The sequence below is a fragment of the Myotis lucifugus genome, unplaced genomic scaffold (assembly GCF_000147115.1).
Source record: "Myotis lucifugus unplaced genomic scaffold, Myoluc2.0 scaffold_5565, whole genome shotgun sequence".
NCBI classification, from domain to species: domain Eukaryota; kingdom Metazoa; phylum Chordata; class Mammalia; order Chiroptera; family Vespertilionidae; genus Myotis; species Myotis lucifugus.
Window position 1 is genome coordinate 1 of NW_005876613.1, and position 8,609 is coordinate 8,609.

Consider the following 8,609-nt stretch of genomic DNA (forward strand, 5'->3'; position numbering starts at 1 on the left):
AGACAATATAACGGTGTGTAAGAAATGTTTTAATAACAATTTCAAAACTTAATTTTTACAATATCCTGTTATACATAATTATTAATAACAAATACAACATTCGCTAATGACTGATTACTATAATCGTGTTGCATTCATTTCCCTTACTCGCCTTACACGCAGGTGCACCATTTCTCTCCACTAATACTAGCAGCAAATATTTTAGCAGCCGATTGGACTGACTTGTTTGGTGTGCGCAACAGGAAATATTTCGCTTTTGGAGACCAGGAAAAACAGGTTTATTTGCATTACGCTTATTAATTTGTGCAGTTATTCGGTGTCTGGTAAGTCAATGTTCAAGAAAATATTAATTTTTATTAAAATGTTCTATTCTTTTATGTTAATGATTATTCATTTATATAGCAGCCCTTTGTATTCAGCATGTCGCTATAGAAATAAACCTACGTTTCTATGAAAATTGAAGCCTTTGTTTTTTTGCAGCCCACATAAACTTAAACCCTGTTTATTTGGCCCGTGTTAGCCTTTGAGTTTGACATGCTTGCTTTATCTGGTAGATTGCTTGCCTCCAGTTTGTTTTTTGTTGTGTGTTTTCTGGAGTTATGTCCTGTTCTTTCATTTGGGATATGTTTTAAAAAAACATGTTTGTTTAGTGCTTTATTCCATTGTAATCTTTGTGAAAACTTAGAGAAACAAGTGTGTAAGAACTGGCATTGTAATCTCCATTTTAAAGATGAGGAAACCATGGCCATGGTTGACTATGTTGGTGAGACCAGGGTCAACCAGCTCATTAGTGGCTGTATCAGTCAGGGTCCTGGCAGAACATAGAGGGCACACTCTAATGGGGTAATTTCATTGGGTTTCAATAAAGTGGGGGCAGGGTGTGGGGAAACCACAAGGAACAGTGTGGTGCTCTACAGAGCTCCCTGGGCCTGTGAGGGAAAGAGGAAGGCACAGTTGCCAGAACCCAAGAAGAGAGACCTTCAGTCTGAGGCCATGGCAGCTCGCAGAGACCTAGGAAATCAGGGGAACTAACACTCAACCTGTGTGTCCTGCTGGGAGATCCTCATTGGCCTCAGTGAAGCCAGGGAGCCTGGTGAGATCAATGTAGGTCACTCTCCTGGGGCACAGACCAGGTTAGACAAGAGTAAGGAGTAGCCCGGGGGTGAGTTACACAAACTAAAGATATCTAGCACAGATGTGACCCCTGGTTAAACCTCCGACTTCCTGTCTTCTACTCCTTCCCATGCTCTTTCCAGAACACTGTGCCTTAGACAGACGATCTCTCCAGGGACCACCATTGGGCCCACAGCACTAAACTTTACGCTAGTTTCCTGAAAACTTCACTGTGAGTCTCAGCCCCTATATAAGGACAGACTAACAATCCATGGAAATGCAAATCAGACTGACCCAGGCAGCTGGCCTTTAGGCCCAGCCAAGATGGCGGGGTGGCAGGGTGAGAAAACTCACTCTGAAATCACTACTGGCTCTTGGCCAGCACAGGCTGGCAGAGATGTTCTGGAGTCTTTAATGCAACTACACTGGGCATAAGCCACAAGGCTGGCACAGTTTCAAGAAGCAAAATATCTACTATCTTTTGAATCTAGCACTTAGAGTATCTTGAAAGACTTCATCTCACATCATTGTCTGTAGCGCTATAATTTGCACTTGACTCTGGCTTTCTTTTTCTGTAATGCCCCTGGCATGAAACGTCAGGTTTTATGAAAAGGAATAATCTCAGGCTGTTGGAGTGTTCTACGTTGGATGAGTTCTTTACTCACCTTTATTCTTGGTTCTATGGGGGCGAAAGCCATTAAAGAGTTTAATCGACAGTTAAACCCAGGAGCTATGAGAGCAGTTAATGAGAAATGCAAAACCCGATGTTCTCAGAGAACACCAACTCACCCGGAGGTCATGGAGGAAGAATTCTCTGTCCTAGCAGAATTGTTTCCAGAGAAATGAAGTTGGGGTCATAGGCAGCAGCTCTTATGCAGGTCTAAGTCCCTGAAAGAGGCCTAATGGCTAGTGTCTACAATGACTTCGATACAAGTTTAATGAAACCAAGTCACTCTCCTTGTCCCTCACCCAGTAAAGCCATATGCACTGTGCATTCCCCCCAGGGCTGAGGAAGGATTTCCCAGCTGCACTCTTCAGTCGTTTCCCTGGTACTTACTATTGGAATTGGTCGAAGAGGCACAGAGCTGAACCAGTGGATTCTCATGGCAATGGCTCTGGCACAGTGACCTCCTTGCTGTTTCTTCCCTCTGTTTGGACCATTCTTACCGCAGATTTCTGTTAGGGGTGAGTGTTTACCCAGAAGTGGAATTACTGGATCAAGCGATAATTCCATGTGTAATGTTTTGAGAAACTGCCATTCTGTTTTCTGTGGTGGCTGCACAATTTCATACTCTCTCCAGGCTGCCTAACCTGCTTTTCGTTATATATTTTGTGAAGTGTCTGTTCCCACTTTTACTCGAATGGAAGCTTCATGAGGGCAGATACGTATTTGCTTCCCTAGAACCTCGCTTGGCACATGGTCGTTGATGAACAGTAAGGATTTGTTAAATCAGTGCAGCTGGTTTGGTGCCTCTGACCTCATTCGCACTGTCTTGAACCTCTTCAAGACCCAGCTTAATGCTGACAGAGCCTTTCTTGACCCACCTTGACATGCCTTTTGCAGTCCTTCCTCCTTTCTGCTCTGCGTTCATCCAAGAACTTGCCCCACCTCTCCCTCTGAATCTAAGCTTCTTAATGTTAGGGAGTATGGTTTGTTTCTTGTTGGCCTTTTGCCATCTTTCTGGCCCAGCGGATATATGCTCAACACACACCAGAAGGATGTTCTAAATGTTCAGGCTAAGTAGTGACAGTAAGGGCTAAGCGTGAACACTCCAGAGCTCTCTAAAACCAGCCCCCCCCCCCCCCAAGAATCTCTGGCTGCATGGGCTTGGGACATGCCTCATCCTCTGAGTGTGGTCCTCCTGTATCTGATGGGGAGGTTCTTCTTAGAAGTTAGGTATATTGCGGGGCCATCTCTTTCGCAGGAAGAGTACAGTCCTCATCTTTGAGAACCCACATCTGATATGGACAAAATAAACATGTAAAAAAGGTTAAGGACTGAAAAAAAAAAAAAGCCTGTGTCTAGAGCAGGTTTTGCCCAGTGGATGGCTGTACCCAACCTCTCCCTCTCGCAGCCCCACTCCCACGGCTGCAGCTTCACAGTACGGAGCACCAAGAAACTTAAGGAGAACGCGTCCACTTCTCATTCTTGATGAGAGAGAAAAATCCCTACGCTCATGTGATTTCACTTGGTTATTTTAAACTGTTTCTTTTTCTGTCCCATCCCCTGTGATATAACATTTGCAAGCAAAATGTGAACTTTGTTGTTTTTTTTTTTACCTCCCTTTGCTCAGCTATTTGTGTATAAGTATTATTTGAGTAAAATCTCTAAAGGACTGTCAATCCTGTCACCCCACTCCCCTTCCTTCATACTTCCCAGGGAAGCCTTAATGCGTTTATATAAGAGGAATGTTTCCATGACGCTTAAAGCCCTCCATGTATTTCTTAAAATCTTTTCAAATGCATAAATAATTGTGGACAAAAAAAAAAAAGGACGCTCTGTAACAAATCTGACTGAAAGTAACCTCATAGAGTGATTTGATAATAAATTCCCAGCTGGGTAGGTCATGGTGGGTAGCCAGGCCCCAGGACTATAAAAATGCATTCTACATTTTTCTCTTTACATCTACAAAAAAAAAAAAATACACATCTCCCCAAGTGTATTCTTAAATATCACGATTTGGTAAATCCAGGTAAAATCTGTCACTGATCGATTGCCCAGTGAGTGGGTACCAGGCTGCATAAGATGCAGAAAAATGAGCGTTGTTCCTGCTCTCAAGGAGTTTACGGTCTCATGGAGAGATAAGACATAGTTCCATGAAACAGCCTCAGACAGCCCAGCCAGTAGTTACAGGGAAAGATGGTGGTACAATAACAGCACACCCCTGGTAAGCAGGTGTTCTAGGTAGTGGAGAACTTACAAGGGTTGAGGAACTGAGAAAGGCTGCCCGCCCCCCCCGCCCCCCCAGATGAGGATAGATTTAGTTGTGATAAGCAGCTTTACAGAGGCAGAGGGAAGGAGGGGAGAGATGGTTCAGATAGGGAAAACTGGATGAAGGTGTCAAATACAGAAGACGTACAGTTAGCTTGCGGGCCCCTGAGGCAACTGGCCCCACAGATACAAAAGGTGAGTTTGTTGAGGAATGGTGGGGCCAACTGTAGGAAGGTGGTGAGAATGAGGAAGAGATTTGGAGTTTCCTGGAAGCTGGACAGAAGGAAAGCTGACGTGACTGGGATGCAGGAGGGTCTGTAGCGACCTTGGTGCAGACTTGCATTGGTCTGGCAGGTCTGGTTTTGTGTTTGAGACGAACAGGATCTATCCAGCCCAGCCGACATGGTTCAGTGGTTGAGCATTGACCTATGAACCAGGAGGTCACAGTTCAATTCCCGGTCAGGGTACATGCCTGGGTTGTGGGCTCGAACCCCGGTGTGGGGCGTGCAGGAGGCAGCCAATCAGTGTTTCTCTCTCATCAGTGATGTTTCTATCTCTTTCTTCCTCTCTGGAATCAATAAAAATATATTTTTAAAACAATAGAGGATCTATCCATCTAAACATCACCAGTAGGTCAGGGGAGATGCTGAGGAGCAGGAGGTCAGAGGGAAGTAGGCCCCAGGCCTTGGGAAGGAATAAACACACAGGTCAAATCCAGACCTTGTCCCTCTGGTTCACTGCTCTCTTCCTGCCTAGAACAGCACCAGGTGCAGAAGGAATCCTTATCAGTGCCTGTTGAATGAGAGCTAGGTCAAGTCTAATTTTGCACAATTTCTGTGCAAAGTTCAGCAATTCTTTTTAAAAAAAATATATTTTATTGATTTTTTTACAGAGAGGAATCGAGAGGGATAGAGAGTTAGAAACATCAATGAGAGAGAAACATTGATCAGCTGCCTCCTGAACGCTCCCCACTGGGGATGCGCCCGCAACCAAGGTACATGCCCTTGACAGGAATCGAACCTGGGACCCTTCAGTTCGCAGGCCGACGCTCTATCCACTGAGCCAAACCGGTTAGGGCTCAGCAATTCTTTATTTCTTCTCCAGGCCTCAAGTGTCACCTCCCTATGATGGAGTTATTTTTTCAAGTGCACCTGATGGTCTTTTAGAGCCAGGTCAGGCCAGGAGGCCATTGAGTCTCAGGAGCTAATAATCCTGAGCCTCACTGTGGCTCATAAGGATTAACACTTGGGGTGGATGACTTCAGATCCCAGATTCCAGTTAGTCATCTGGCAGCTGCCTCTCGCCTCCCCTCCCTCGTTGCCTGTGCTTGAGCCTCTCCGGGGTGGTAAGAGGATATCGCCTGGAATCATTAATTATTGCTGCTGGAAGGCAGCTTACACAACAGCACATGTGCCCTTGTCATTAGACAGATGAACTGAGTCAGGCCTGAGGGAGTGAAGCTGATTCAGAACACGCGGTTTCCTGGTATCAGCTCAGAGCCCAGCCTCATTCATGCAAGAATTTCACAAATATTACTGAGTGTGTGCTATGGTCAGGCCCTGTTTCAGGGCTGGAGATACAGCAGAGAACAAACAGACAAAACTGCTGAGGCGGGGAGACCAACAGTCAGCGAGATAAGGTGGATGGTGAGAGGTGCCGAGGAAAAAGCAGGGGGGAGCGAGGGGGGCGTGCAGTTGTAGAGAGGTGATCAGGAAGGCCTCAGTGAAAATGTGAATTAGAACAAAGCGCTGACTAGGAAGTGGGAGGGAGCATGGGGCTTCTGGGAGCCGAGTGGTGCAGGGGTCCTGTGACAGGAGAGGGCCTGAGCCTCACTGTGGCCCACAGGATTAACAGAAACGGAGTGAGAGAAGAATAAGAGGAAGCGGGGCCTGAGGCATAGAGGCTGGCCGAGGGGTCTCAGTCTGCTGTGAAGGCTTTGGCTTTGGTTCTTCCCTGCCTGTAGTCTAACCCATAACCCTGCCTTTTCCTGGTGACTCTCAAGGGCGCTGGGACTTCTGTGGGCAGGAGAGAGAATGTGGCAGTCAACAGGGCCCTCCAAAGCACATAGCCGTGGTGTGGGCAGCTGCCTGTGTCAGGCGCACCGCTGCTCCAGAGGTCTTTCAGGCTGACAGGACATAGTGGCCATCCTCCTCAGGACAAGGAGACAGAGCGCCGATGCAAAGCCAAGCCAATCAGTTGAGTATGTAGATTCTGCAAAATATCAGAGGAGCAAGTTCATCGCTGAAGCCAGTGCAAAGGGCAGGGTCAGAGTTCAGCAGCATTCCTGCCTTGGCTGAGTGAAGAGTAGACCCAGACATATTTATGTAGAAGAGCCTGGCAAACAGCGATGCCCCAATGGCGACCCATGTTATTAATTCAGGCTTGTCCCACCGGTGCTGCATGCTCATATGAATGAGGCCTCTTCTCTGGCTGGTGCGAATGCCAGGCCCTGGGTGGGCAGTGAGGCAGCTGGTTGACTAGCACTGTGGTTTTAGAGTGAGTTCCTGCCATCAAGGGCTCCCACTCTACAGACCTTGGGACAGAGCCAGGTGGGCAGGTCCACTTCCCTGGGCATCTCAACCTCTCCTGGTGGCGAGGCCCCTCTTCTCTGTGGGTGGCCTGAGCAGGGTCTGGGTAGAGCCAGAATCCAGGGCCAGGCCACTGTCAGAGTTCGGTCAAGTTGGACTTGAACTCAGCTCTGGTGGTGATCCTCTATGTGCCCCTCTCTCTCCCCCAAGATGGTCCAGTTCAGAGTTACAGTCAACTCAATTTCACAATCACTTGTCATTTTCTAGCTGCCAGACACTTGATCTGTTGCAGGAATACTAAGATTGAAAAGGCATGAACCCAGGCCCTGGCCAGGCAGCTCAGTTGGTTAGAGTGTCATCCTGATACGCCAAGGTTGCAGGTTCCATCTCTCCCCCCTCCTCTGTCTCTCAAATCAATCAATAAAAATCAATCAATAACAAGTGGGAGCCTTGTTAAAAAAGGCATGAACCTTTCTCTCCTGGGATATTGAATCTATTGTATGTGTATGGTGGTGGTAATGGTGGTGGAGAAAGGTGTGTGTGTGTGTGTGTGTGTGTGTGTGTGTGTGTGTGCATGAACTCACACATGCTTGTGGGAGGCATCATGAGATATTAGTAGGAAGACTCCTGAACTACAGTGCAATGGCCTCCTCCCAAGTCCCTGTGGGCCTCTGGGTCTGCCACTTGTCTTCTTGGAGTCTTGGCTTCCATTGCTGTTCAGCACAGGCAGCAGCTGACACCTGATTGGCCAGCAGCATGTCGCTGATCTCAGTGAGGTCCTCCTTGGTGAACACAAAGCCCACATTCCCCCGGATATCAGGCCACAGGTTCTCCGGAGCTGGGTTGCTTTCCAGGTGTCCTCGGATGGCCTCGAGCCTCATGGTGTTCTTGCCCATCAGCACCACAGCCTCCCGTGGAGGGACATGCGGATCTGCTGCCTCTGCTTGGAACCCACATTGGCTGCTCCCGCAATGAAGCCTTTTGGATAATCATCCGGAAGGTGGATGATCTTAAGGAAGTAGTTGGACTTTGAGGTCACCCTTTTTCTGTGGGCATCATGGTGGTGCGTCAGGGATGGCCGCACAGGGTTTAAAAATGTCACTCTCATGAAGATGCCTGACTAGAGGAGGGCCTGCAATGGTTTTTCTAATGAATTAATAAACATTTCTAAAATTTCCCACACTTAATTTTTAACGTGGGAAATATTGACAGATATAACTCACGTAAACAAAACTCTTTACGGTTCTCAATAATTTTTAGAATATAAAAATTAGAGTCTAAAGGGGCCCTGACCTCCCAAACTTTGGAACTGCCCATCTAGAGAGAGTAATAACAGTGGGGATGAAGAGGAAGGCACAGTGGTGGGCAGCTATGGAGATTTCCAAGCAAAGTGATGAAGGCGCCGCCTGTTTTCTTTTTGCTACTTATAGTAAAACACAGGAGGAGAGAGATAAATTGAGGGAAGGACTATTAATCAAAAAGGAGCTAGGATGTAATGGTTTTATAAATGCTCAGCCTCTCCAGAGGAGAAGATGCTAAAATTAAGGAATGACTTCTGAGAAGGGTTTAAACCCAAGGTGCAGTTCCCACAGTGACCTAGAGATAGAGCAAATGGTGTGACTGTCTTTTGTTAAGACCTCAGAAATATCAATGGTAGGACCTCGTAGTAGCATTCAGACACACAAAGGGCCCTTTGGAAGGCTGCTCGCTTTACAGATTCTCTCAGTCAGACGATAGGACCTCTAAGAAACGTAAGGGCACTATCCCTTTGCCTGTCTCAGTAGGAAGCCAAGGAGAAGGGCTTATCTCACAGAGATGTGCGGGCGTAGCTTTTGGCTAATGGGGTGAACCCCAATGAGAATCACATGGCACCCTCTAAGTTTCTGTGAGAATGACATCAGCAAAGACAGTGCCAACTTGGATAGAAAGGCACAGCACACACTAAAAAAAGGCCATGGGACCTCCAAAGTTCTACCGGCAGAAAAAAGCTGAGAAAACGACTCAGCTACAAACACATGTGCTACCTTTCAAAAAGA

The 8,609-nt window shown here is 47.0% G+C and overlaps 1 pseudogene; it reads right to left on the reverse strand.

The window, feature by feature from the left end:
- Positions 1 to 7,205: 7,205 nt before the first annotated feature.
- On the reverse strand, positions 7,206 to 7,681 carry LOC102435431 (annotated as a pseudogene).
- Positions 7,682 to 8,609: the final 928 nt, after the last annotated feature.